Below are 12,952 nucleotides of genomic sequence, written 5' to 3'. Positions count from 1 at the left end.
TTCAAACGTTGGAATTTGAAGAAGAAAATGATATTTTTGCCAATTTCTCAACTGGTAATAGTGAATTAAAGAATTAATAGGATTATTCTTTAACAAGGTAGGACTGTTTATAGATACCATCTATTTTAAGGCTTTATTTTAATAAATTTTTAAAATATAACTTAAAAATATGAAATTGCAACTTTAAATGGGTGATAATTCATATTATTTGTGATATCTTGTCTGATAGTATGATATAGTTTAGTAGGGCGATAAAAGGGAATAGGAGATTAAATTCCCAGGAGCTGGTGACTCTTTTTGCTCCCTTTTCTTTAGATTTATATGGAAATTAATGTCTTTAGATTTATATATTTGTTGATCTTTATGTTCCTCTGGGTGAGTACCAGATGTATACTTGAAACAAGGTGGCACGCTGCGTGACAGATTAGATTTAGTAGGCTCCCAGATACCCTACTACGCTTATTGGTAAACCTGGCTGTGTGTATATCATTGTCACTTATATATTTAAAATTAAATAACTTTCATCATAAAATTCCAGATGTGAATAATAAAGGTATCTATACATTAATTTCCTCATTGAAAAATAATTTTATTATCAGAATTAAATACAATAGATAAATATTCAATTTACAAATATGCAAAGTCTGTATTAATGCAAAATATCAATATATATTTTGAGAGAGAGAAATGGGGTTTAACGTCCACTCAACACAAACTATAGGTCATTTCGGGACTAACACACGGTTCGATTTTATTTCAATAATTCGCTTGCGCGTAGGGGTCTTTAGCAGTGGGAGGAAACCGGAGGCCCCGAAGAAAACCCACGAGGTTGGACAGGCGACCCTACTCCTTGTCACATACAACCGGGGAAACGAAACCCCGCCAGTTGACAGATCGTATGATATAGCGTTTGACTCAATGGCAGACCGTATGATACAGCGCGCGTGTGCTAACCATTCGGCCATCCAACCCCCCCATATCAATATATAAATAAATTTTCCAGCGTGGTTTCCCCTTGTCAGGAACAGTGTCTAGTTGTATGGATGGGATGTAAACTGAGATCCTGCGTACACGCTAGGTATGCATGTAAAAGAACCATTGGCAATTGGAATTCAAAGTAGGGACGGAAAACCAAGATCCCGTGTACACATTGGCGTGCACCTAAAAGAACCCTTGACAGTTGGAATTCGAAATAGAGAGCTATAGCACTAAGCCAAAATTAATTTATCGGTCAAATTATTTATTATTGTAAACTGTAAAACTTGTAAGGATAGATTGGTAGGCAACAAAATATACTCAAATAGCCCAGTCAGACGCTCGAGCTGACCCAGTTCAAAAACCCTTTTGATCGTTAAACTTAACTGTCAGTGGTTCAGAATGGAGGGCCAGACAAGGGACAACTTATAGTCATTTGAATGGGACATTTGAATTGGTCAGAATGGTGTGCACGAAAAAGATCCCTTGGCAGTCGGAATTCGATATGCAAAATTTCCCTCATAGCACATTATATGGGGTATGCCCATCTTCATTGGCCCAGTCGGAACAGAACAGTAGGACGTTAAACCCTATTACATTTCATGTCATCTTTGTCATCTTTGTAGACATTTATTAACTCGTTAAGTTTGTAGGTCGTTATATAACATCCTGGATAACTGCCACTCACTGTGTGTAGCGCGTAATATAACGCCTTGGAGGTATTTTCCCTAACCTATTCTTAGAACATAGTACATAGTTATTCGTCACTTCGTCAAATTAATTACACAATAGGGGGTAGTTAACTTTTTAAAAACATCACGCTTAACAGGTTAACATGGTAAGACCATAATCAACTCTCGATGCCATCTGATGCTTCCGATTTTCATTAGATTTGAATCCGATCTACCGTTCGACAGCCATTGATGATAAAGCGCAAGAATGGATAATCAAGACTTTTTATATTTTTGTCACCATGACATTTGGGACTACAAAGATTTTAAAATGAATATTTCTCAGTATTATAGTGAGAACTGTCAGCTCTTTATCTAATCATCAATAATTTATCTTTAAGTAAATGTTTATTTTTTTTTGAGTCAAAATTTTGGTCCTGTCATTCACATTACATTAATACACTTGACTGAACATGAAAAATGACTTCTAACTAAACAAGTCCACCAAATAGATATCAAGATAAAATTCTTTTGTTCAGAAATTTAAAGAGATGGTAGTGAGAAATTGAACCTTTATTAGAAATGATAAACCCTGCTTGACATGAGCTTTATTGAACCTTAAAATTATTTCATCGATCAAATTAAATCACCTAACCGAGATAAATTTAAAGAGAGGGTGATGAGAAATTAGAAAAGTTACGGTTCAACTCTGTTTGCTATGAGTATTATTGAACTGATTTTTGACAAAATCTAGTTTCCTAATCTCATTATCCATGAAAATATGTTTTTGACTCAAGACAAAAGTTAAGAGTCTCTATTGCATTATCCATGGAAATGTAATATGTTTTTGACTCAGGACAAAATACAAGTCTCTCTATTGCATTATCCATGGATACGTAATCTGATTTTGACATGGGGCAAAATATAAAGCTCTCTATCTTATTATCCATAATCTGTTTCTGACTTGCGACAAAATTTAAGGTTCGCCATCTCATTATCCATAAATATTTAATCTGATTCTGGCTCTGAAAATGCACCAAAAATGGGGCAAAATTTGAGGCTCTGAACCTCATCAAAATGGCCAATTAATTAAGCGTTTCAACCGAATGGAATATTCAGATAGTAAAATTAATAAATTAAACGTAGAAAGTTGAAGTTTGATTATGATTTTTCAACATCATATTAACATTAGAGATCAATCTCACAGGATCTCATAATGTTAATATTAGAAATTAGAGTAAAAACGGAAACTATTGAATGTAAATCAGTTTATATATATTCATATTACATTATTATATGCATTGTGACCCATTTGTGTCAATTTCTAGGTCCCAAATATTAGCAATTTAGCTCCTTTAAAACAAATATAGCACAATTGTCAAAGGAGCTAAATCGTTTCTGTTTTTACTGAAATTTCTAATCAGTTAGGTTCGGCGAAATACGCCAGAAGTCTCAATCGAATGGCAATCTCTAGCGTCTGGTTATTCCAGTCTACGCTGTTAGTATTTATTGCGCATGCTTTCCAGATGAGAATATAGCGTCACCATTTGACATGACTTATGGAACATGCCTAGCCTCATTTTTCGAGTCCCTTATTACAAATAGCGCTGAACATTGTAAAATGTTTATTTTGTCTTAAATATTGGATATCAGAAGGCCATCTTTTCCCAGTAAGATCACAACATCAATGTTGATTTAAACCGACAAATAATTTGTGTTTTCAATGTCATAGATTTTGGATGATATTGAGTTAGAGACTTAAAGCTAATTTAATATTGGGTGTTGAAAAATTAACATTTGATGACCACACCACTAATTGTAATGATAGATTCAGATTATTCCAACATTTTGAAGTGAGAGTCCGGTCACTAAATGTTTCACTACCAAATCCTTCATTATGATCATTTGCCAGCAACAATTTACCAGTTTCCTAGCAAACACAACCATTAGATTGATAATAAATGATGATATCAGTTTAACCTTCAACAAGATAACCAGATACATAGAATTCCTTTTATACTATACATAGATTTATATCCATCATGTAGATATAACTAGACTAGAGGGGGGTTTGGATGGCCGAATGGTTACCGGTTATATCATAAGGTCTGTCATTGAGTCAACTGGCGTGGTTTTGATTCCCCGGTTGTACGTGACAAGAAGTAGGGTTGCGTCATCTGTCCAACCTCATGGGTTTTCTCCAGGTCCTCCAGTTTCCTCACACTGCTAAAGACCCCTACGCGCAAGTGAATTATTGAAATAAAATTGAACCATATGTTAGTCCCGACATGACCTAGTTTGTGTCGAGTGGACGTTAAACCCCATTTCTCTCTCTGTATATATATAAGTAGACTACATCAGAGTTCATTGTTGAAAGTTTCTTAGTTTGTCAGTTTTCCGGAAGGTGCAGGGGAGTTAGGTGGTCGATTGGAGAGAGAGAGACAGAAATGGGGTTTAATATTTTTTTTGTTTTTGTTTTTTTTTTTTTTTAAAAATGGAGTTTAATGTCCACTCGACACAAACTAGGTCATTTTGGGACTAACATATATATGGTTCAATTTTATTTCCATAATTTGCTTGCGCGTAGGGGTCTTTAGCAGTGGGAGGAAACCGGAGGATTCGAAGTGGTCGATTGGTCTAACTTCTGAGCTGTATGTCATAAGGTCTGTTTTTGAGTCAAGTGGCGTGGTTTTGATTCCCAGCTTATATGTGGGTTTTCTCTGGGTCCTCCGGTTTCCTCCCAATGCTAAAGATCTCTGCCTACAAGCGTATTGTTGAAATAAAATTGAACCATTTGTTAGTCCCGAAATGGCCTAGTTTGTGTCGAGGGGATATTTAACCCCATTTTTAAAAAAAAAAAAAGAAAAACAAAAAAAAATATTGCTTTATAGGAAATTCACTCATATGTCAAAGTTTGAATTATGAATTGTTTTGTTTTATTGTTTATATGGTTGCCAAGGTTTGAAGGAATGGCAGCTATAAGTCTATTGACATGTCATTACACCATCAATATACAGGCAAGTGTCCAGAGGGTTGGGTTGTCGAGGTTGGGGGGTGGTGGAGGGGTCCAAGGGTCAACACTCCACTCTAATTCTATTCATGAATGCATCTAAATGAGCAATAATAGTTTCTGATTTTATAAAATTCCCTGGTAAATCGCCTGACCTCATGCCAATTAAACTTGACATCTCCATCATGGGCTAAATCTATTTGTTAAGGCCAACTCAACTTTCGTCAAGGTCGCTGAGATGTAAATAAGGTTAGGGCACATGATTGTTGGCAAGTTTTTAGGTTAGGGTTAGGGTAAGCATTAGGGCTAGATCCAGGGTTAGGGTTGGGATTAGCGCTAGCCCTGTTTACATCTTGTTACCTTTGACCAAACTTAAAGTTGGCCTTATCAAATAACATGCCTGGCCTTTGATATATCCCTGTTGTTAGTTCCTTGTTGACACAGCAAGGTGTGTGTCTGTTCAATCTAAATAGATATGCTAATATAATTTAAGCCAGCACTCACCTGAGGTGCCCAGACCACTAAAGGCAGTGAGCCACATAGATTAAAAATATCCCAAAATTCGAAACATGTAGGCCTATTATTTGACTGTTTTCTTATTCAAAGTCTGAGTTTAAATTCTGAATACACCTACACATATTCAACACTGACAAGGAGTAGGGTCACCTGTCCAACCTCATGGGTTTTCTCCGGGTCCTCTGGTTTCCTCCCACTGCTTATAAAGACCCCAACGCGCAAGTCAATTATTGAAATAAAATTCAACCATATGTTGGTCCTGAAATGACCTAGTTTGTGTCGAGTGGACCTTAAACCCCATTTCTCTCTCTCTCTCTCTCTCTCTCTCTCTCTCTCTCTCTCTCTCTTTCATATTCGACACTTGGTGGATTTTAAAATTTAGTAAAGAATGTTGACTTGATTGATTTCAGCTTTCAAAACATCAAGGGGATTATTTGTTGTCCTTTATGAACCAAAGCTAATGCGTGGGTGTCTGTCAACCTAACTTATCAAAAACATATGTATAACATTTAATAACAGCTTGTTATTCAGTTTGCTATACCTAACTTCTGTCAAACTTTTATTATTATGACATCTTTTCTACCGGGGCCCTGAGTTCACAAAACATTCTCAGATTTAATTTAAGAATTTACTCGAAATTGTTTGCCATATTTTAACTAAAATATAGTCCTTTATAAAACTTTTGTTGTTTTAATATATCAAATACATCAATAAGAAACTATGTGTAAAGTTTTGTGTTTCTGGATAAAAGATATTTCTCATAAACAGTGTTTGAAAGTTGAGTAACTTCTTTACTTGAAGATACTTTATGTAAGATTTAGATAAAGAGCTGACCATTCTTGCTATAATAGTTCAAAAATAGATAATGTAAAATGAAAATATTGGAAATTTCATTCAAATTACTTCATTTTGAGCGAACATACTATTTGTAGGGCCGATATATAGGAAATTATAAGTTGTTAAATTGTTGCTGTTAATTATTTGCTGCTGAAATAAAGCGTTGAAAATCCATTCCAAGAATCTGTATTCATTTCTGATACTTAGAGAACACACGTCGACGAGCTACATTCCCTGAAAGTCGAACGGTGTTACCTTTCCCAAGAGAGAATTTAACTGTAATAAAAATATACAGGTCACAGAATTTATAGAATTTATTGTTTATTATGAAGTAATGTATCAAATTGCAGTGCGAACATTTTCCATTCTGTACAATTAATCTGCTTTGAAGGGATTCATGTTCTTTATAAAGATTACCCTTACTCATAATTTTAATTTCTTTTAAATGTGTATTTATAAAATAAATGTCCTTGGACTGAAAACTATTTCTTAACAGAAGATTGACTTTTTTGTATTGCACAATAATATAATGTTCAAAGTTCAATTTATTAACAGCAAACACACTTGTGAGCACTCTATTTATTTAGCTAAGTAAATATATTACGACTATATGAAAAGGAATCGTATCCATATAGACATGATAAAAACAAGTGTTTAAACTCTTAATTCTAGTTTATTTTAATCTTTAAGAGCCATTCCACGAGAAAACCATGCAATATCATGCAGATGTTCGAAGGTGGGGGTCGGCCATTTTAGTTCATATTCATAGGGTTTGGTAGACCCATCGAGCCTACTCCCTAGCCAAAATCGCCGATTTCAGAAATCAACCGTTTCCGAGATACTGACCGATTACTTTTTTCGGCTGATTTTTGCCATTTTTAGGCAAAATTTTAGCTATTTTTGTCGCACTACTACCACTGTTACATGACCATGGAGAACTAGGTTTTGGTTTTTCGTGATAGTCGGGGTCTTACCCGATCACATTATCATGGTAACCCGGTTCAAATTCATTTTCCATAGGTGTCAGGAGACTACACAAGATATGTGTCTGGAGATACCTGAAATGTACCCTATCTTCAGATCGCGATAACTCCACTGGAGCAGGGTTTGCGATAAAAATTAAAATCAATATATTTGCAGCTTGACCAATTCTAACAACATAAAAAATAAAATCTTTGTCAGCTAACTTGCAACAGTATGAAAATTTGTATCGAAAGTTACCAAGTTACAGTTTTTATTGGGATACATCGGCGGATTATTCAGGTACCCAATCACCTATATTGTTATTCCTGTTACTAAATTGGTCAATATATCAACTCCAGCTCCCCTTCAACCCGCTTTGCCAAAATATTCAGTCTCGGTGTGGTTTGGTATCCAGTCTACAAATCCAAGATGGCGTCTCCCAGTGAATTTGGATTTTCGCAAATTCTCGATCTAAAATGTCGATCGTGATTATTTAAACATTTTTTTTTTTATGAAAAAATGAGAAATTTCAATTCAAATGATGAAAGTCGACAATTATGCAAAACAGACCCAATTTCCATGAAAATCGCCTATTTGACCTTGACCGTGACCTTCAATCGCGAGGTCATCAGGGATACATGCAATTGGAAGTTCACACGTTGCTCTATCAACAAACCATATCTCATTCGAAAATATCGAAAAACAAATGAGTTAGAGTTGGGATTTCAAAAAATTTCTTGTCGGACATTTTACCGAAAGTAAAGGGGCATAACTCTGATCGTTATTTAAGCAGACGGATTCATACCACAATTAAAAATCATGTGTCAACAAAATATTCAAATCCCGTATACGTAATAACAATATGAGCACCTCGATATTTTTGATATTTAATTCTCCCGTCTTCATTAGCCCAGTTGAAGCAGAATAGTAGGACGTTAAACCCCATTTCATTCCATTCATTCCATTCATTCTATCTAAAATACCGTATGGTATTCAAATTTATTAATTGACACGTATACTATTACTGTCTCCCTGATGTCTACTACATCGTTAACACAGTTCATCGCGTGCATTTTGCATACCGATAGTTCATTGGCCAATCACGCTATTTTACCGACATTTCGCCTAATAGTTTGGATGCAGCTATGGCGGGTGTGGCGCCAGGCAGGGTAAGCTTACTCTTCCGGAAACCTGTTACCACTGTTTGTCGTGTATTTTGTACACGAGGAGCAGTCCATTTGCTGATTACACTATTTTGCTTGAATACACTATTTTGCCTATAACGTTTTTTAGGACTTCGTACTTGGTTTTATTTTATTTATATTCGTACAAAATTACGTGTTTTCGTAATGTATTGATTGAATGAAAGCTTGCCGATCCTGCTTCGGCTTCAAGTTCATCTCTGTCCATCTCTTCAAAAATGTGGGCGTATCTTGCATGGCAATCGCTTATTCATTATTTAATTCCCGTATGGTATTCACATTTATGTCAGTAATATTCCTACAAAATTACATGCTTTCGTAATACGATAGGATGAAATTTGTCGATCCGTGCCTGCTTCAATCAAATTCACGGCAGTAATATTCCTCCAAAATTACGAGTCTGTGTTTATACGGCAGCAAATGAAAGAAAGACGTCCGAAATGAGAATTACTTGTGGTGATGTAAATCATTTTCGTAAAATGGTATTTTAAAATTACATTGATAGTTAAATCGCTTCTAAAAGACATACAGAACTTTAGCATATGGTGAACGACACTGTTAACATATAACACATACAGTAGTTTCGTTGTTGTTGTTAGTTAGTTGTATTTTACGTCCGCTTCCACCGAGGTGATATCGCAGAGAAGTATTTTCGTAGTAAGCACTGCCTTATAGGGTAAGCGATTTTCGTGCGATAATCGAGATCGAGGGAAAGTGCCACTGTAGATGGGAATTTATATATGGTGTCTTAAAAGAAGTAGTTTCATTACGGAAAATAAGTTAAAGGTTTAATAGGATGTTATATACTATTAGGATAATATGTGACATCAATGATTAGTTTCTACGTGCTGTCGGTTGATATTAATGAGATTAAATTGTCCGGCAATGGAGAAACAACTGAGGTAATCACGTAGATAAGGTTGATACTCACTCTTATTGGATTGATAAATAGTCCTACAAAAGAGAAGCAATGACCTCTGTTCAAGACTAGATTGATGAAATAGTGCAGGACATGTCCGGAATGTACGGACGAAATCCCAACACTTAAAAAGCGGAAATTCGATGCGAAAAGTGACGAATTTCGCAACTTTCGACACAAATTTTCATACTGTTGAAGGTTAGTTGACAACAATTTTATTTTTTATGTTGTTAGAACAGGTCAAACTGCAAATAAAACGATTTCCACTTTTATTGTAAACCCTGCTCCAGTGGAGTTATCGCAATTTGAAGAAAGGGTATAATTCAGGTGTCTGCAGACACGTATTTTGTGTAGTGTCATGACACCTACGGAAAGAGAGGTTGCACTGGGTGACCATATAATATGGTAGGGTGAGACCCAGACTATAATTACCCACCAAAACTTAGTTCGCCATTGGTCGATTAACGGCTATAGCAATGCTACAAAAATGGTCAAAATTTGACGGGAAAATGGCGAAAATTACCCGAAAAACGTAATCGGGCTGTATCTCAGAAACGATTGATTTTTAAAATCGGCGATTTTGGTTGTGGAGTACGATCGATGGGTCGACCAAACCCTGTAAATATGAACTCAATCGGCCGACCCCCACCTTCGAACCTTCTGCATGGTTTTCTCGTGGAATGGTTCTTAAAGCCACTGCTCCAGGGGCGGATCCAGAGGGGACGATGGAGTGTTTACCCCCCCCCTTCTCAGATATATAAAAACAATTTTGAACAACAATACATTTATGAGAAAAGTGTCAGGTTCACGTGCTTTATCTTTTATCATCAGATGGTGGGATGCGATGGGCATTCAAATCAAAGCACAAGATAATGATACAGACATATGTGATATCACAATTAATGAAATTGAATCACAATTTCATCATCATTCATAATAAAAATTGACGTCAAAAGGGGTGTTGGATTCCTTTCTTTAAAAAGCGCAGTGTGTATGTATGCCTACGTAATTTGGAGACGATGATGGCATCATGCATTGGCAACTGTCAACTGAAAAACCACCTCCTGCAAAAATTCCTGAATCCACCCCTATGCTTGTTATTTGATAGATTTTTAAATCCCTCTTGAACTACAATATTGTTAAGCTTGAATATCAGTCCACTAATGGTTCAATTCTTTCTAGTATTTACAAGTATTAAAATACATTATATAAGATTTATATAAAGAGCTGACCATTCTTGCTATAATAGTTCAAAAATAGATAATGTAAAATGAATATATTGATAATTTCATTCAAATTACTTTATTCTGAGTAAAGTTATCACTGTTTGAAGTTTTGACAAGATGTGTGCATGGATTGTGTATTATTGTAGCAACCTTTTAATACTAAGCCTCTATTCATTATTTTTAAACTAAATCATTAAATGTCAATCATGTTTCAATCCATTTAAAACTTTGCCATCCAATAGCTCTAGTCTACACATCCCAAACTTAGGCTGCCTGTCTACATGGTGGTGGGGGTGCATAACTTTAGATTAACAGGTCAATATTAGTTATCCCCGTTAACTACAGATTAAAAACAACTGGTCTAGTTAGCTACGCCTGAGAACATCGCTGTGTGCAGTATATAGTCTAGAGAGTTGATTATAGGCTTGTCATATTAATAAATCTCTAAATAATAGTTTATATAACATTTGAAGCAAAAAAAAGAAAAGCAGCTCTTACATAATGCAACTTTAATGAATTGTAAATTCTGCAACATTCATCATACTCTGCCGACTATATACCAGTAAACAGAATATGGTCAAAGTTCACATTGATTAAAATGGCTGTTATTAACCCACATAAACAATTATGTTTTTAATCCAATTATCTGCCAATTATCTTTCCTTCATTAAATAATCCAATTTGGGTGGATTTTAAATCATGAAAAATTAGATATTGTCTTGAAACAGCAAGGCTACACCAATTTGATTTTGATAAATAAATAGCCACATGAATCATATGAAAGATGTTTTGTTTAAAATTTCAAACAATTGAAACTAAAAGCTTTTGAACAGTACAACCAAATACTTTGGGTTTTTAAAAAAATCTTTTTCCTGAAGAAATAAGAAAGAAAGATTTTACAGGTTCTTCCACTACTAAAGACCCCTATGCACAAGCAAGGTATTAAAATGAAATTGAACCATGTGTTGGTCCCAAAATAACCTAATTGGCTATTGATTTATCAAGACTCCGAAGAACATAAAATCAAATTGGTGTGGCCTTACGACAATCAGTAGCTATGAATATTAATATGCAAATTATTTGAGTTGTTTTTTGAATTAGAAAAAAGTATTTTAAATTGTAATACCAGAGATGTTCAGTGAACCCATGTATAAATCACCTTGTACAAGGTGATTCACTGACTGCCTTTTGTATTTTTCTTGATTTTTTCTGATCTCATGACAATCCTATACTCTCGTATAACAACTCTTCGTCTTGGGAAGAATTATTAGACCTGAAAAAAGTCAGTCAGTAACAACAATTGCTTTCATATTTTTATGTCACTAGCAGAATCTTCCAATCTGATTAAAACACAGATCCTATTTCGTTTTTATAGTTCAAAATTCGGTTTTACTTGTCTTTACTACACTAGGATCTGGAAGAGTTGTTATATAACCTGTGTTCTGGCTGATGTGAGGGATTAGCCAATGAAACGGTCTGTTACGGCTATTTTTGGGTGTGAGGTGCACGGAACTGTGGGTAACCCACTAGAAACATCAACGCTGATTGGTTAATCAAATGTCTGACATCATAGGGTGAAAAGCCGCTCGTATGACCCCTGACATGACCTTCCACTATAATCGGTCAGATCTTCATGCAGTAGAATAGATAAAGAGCTGACAGTTCTCGATATAATAGTTAAAAATTAGACAGTGAAAACAAAATATGCTAAAAATTTCACTCAGATTGCTCCACTCTGAACCAAGATATTAGCCATTGAATTCTAGGCTTGTCACGGTCGTCGATTATCCATTTTTATGTTAAATTATCCATCACGATATGTATTCAAATCCAGTAAATATCGCAGGCTTACGATACCATCGAGAGTTGACTATGGTCTGGATAAGTTAATTAATGTCCAATTAATAATAACATTTAATAATAACATTTAATTCAGGCCTAAATAAAGACCTGCAATAGACAGATTTAGCTCTTGCATAATGTATCTTTAATGACACAACAGGCAGTAATATAAACAAGCCACCTGTCAGGAATTGTTTTTTATTCAAATAAATCCAGATTATCTACTGTTGATATTTTGGATTTATCTTCTTAAGCAAATGTTAGAAAAGCAATTAGAGGACATTGTAGCATCGATTAGAGGAAATTTTAACATCGATTAGAGGACATTTTAACATTGATCAGAGGACATTTTAGCATCGATTAGAGGACATTTGAGCATTGATTTGAGGATATTTTAGCATCGATTAGAGGACATTTTAGCATACATTAGAGGACATTTTAGCATCGATTAAGCAATGAAAAATTAGATATTGGCCAAAATACTTTCCAGTCTTCTCATGTAGAACTCAGTGAGGAAGACACTGGCTTACTAGCCTGGAGGTCTCCGGTTCGTACCTGGTGTTTGCTAAGAAAGTTCCTCAGGTTTTCCTAGCACAGTTTCCCTTTTCAGGCCCTCTGTCCTGTCCGTCTAGTCGTTTGGATGGTTCTGTGTACACATTGCCGTGCACATAAAAGAACCCTTGATAGTTTGAAATCTATATAAGAGGAGGCCGTGGCTTCGCTGTCTGGGTAAAAAATCCCTCATATAGCACACTGTATGGCATATGCTCGGCTTCATTAGCCCAGTTGGA

At 35.3% G+C, this 12,952-nt stretch overlaps 1 protein-coding gene across 1 annotated transcript in view; it reads left to right on the top strand.

Moving 5' to 3' along the window:
- LOC126815347 (15-hydroxyprostaglandin dehydrogenase [NAD(+)]) overlaps positions 1 to 12,952 on the top strand; it is a 37,802-nt gene that overhangs the window by 1,515 nt on the left and 23,335 nt on the right. The window lies entirely within an intron of this gene.

The sequence above is a fragment of the Patella vulgata genome, chromosome 3 (genome assembly GCF_932274485.2).
Source record: "Patella vulgata chromosome 3, xgPatVulg1.2, whole genome shotgun sequence".
Lineage (NCBI taxonomy): Eukaryota > Metazoa > Mollusca > Gastropoda > Patellidae > Patella > Patella vulgata.
This window is presented reverse-complemented; position numbering and strand designations above follow the sequence as displayed.